This window comes from Ceratina calcarata, unplaced genomic scaffold (assembly GCF_001652005.2).
Source record: "Ceratina calcarata isolate Rehan_Ccalc_2016 unplaced genomic scaffold, ASM165200v1 scaffold927, whole genome shotgun sequence".
Taxonomy (NCBI): domain Eukaryota; kingdom Metazoa; phylum Arthropoda; class Insecta; order Hymenoptera; family Apidae; genus Ceratina; species Ceratina calcarata.
The window spans coordinates 11,310-11,997 of NW_017180652.1; positions in this window are offsets into that span (position 1 = coordinate 11,310).

The window sequence follows — 688 nt, forward strand, 5'->3', positions numbered from 1 at the left end:
ATTTAGGATACCAAAAGCTGAATAGATAATCTCAATGTTTATTTAAATCACATCAGTTAAATATTTTATTATATAAATATTTAAATTGCATTATTGAAATCCATTTATAATCTGATTTCAATCATGCAATTTACTGTTCATTAATCGTTATACATAATTCTAATAATTCACTTTGATTTCATATGAAATCAATTATTTATTTACTGTTTATTAATATAAATCGCATAATTCTAGTAAACGCAATTTTATTATCATTGCAATCTCGTTTTTAATTTCACGGAGCCTCTCTCAATTTTTCTGCCAATCTGTCTTACGTCTCAATTGAATTTCTCCTACGGCTTAAATCTCTCATTCAATCTCCCCGAGATTTGATGCCGAGGATTTTCATTCTCACGATGCGCGGTCGCGTCTTGTACGCGGCGGAGAATTAAAATACCCGGTAAAACTAGTTGCCCGGCAAAAACTAGACGCTATTCAAAGCCCGTTTGTCGGTAAGAAGAAGAAGAAGAAACGCGCGAGGACGACGAAACAGGAGCAGAATGTGAGGAGGAAGCGCCTTCTGCGAAAAAGGGGCTCTGAAACGGAAAGGAAGATCGACCTCGGGGTCAAGGTTACGCTCATATTTAAAACGAGCCTTCGTCGATCAAATTACGTTCATATTAATAGCTAAATGAACAAGCGAACTGTT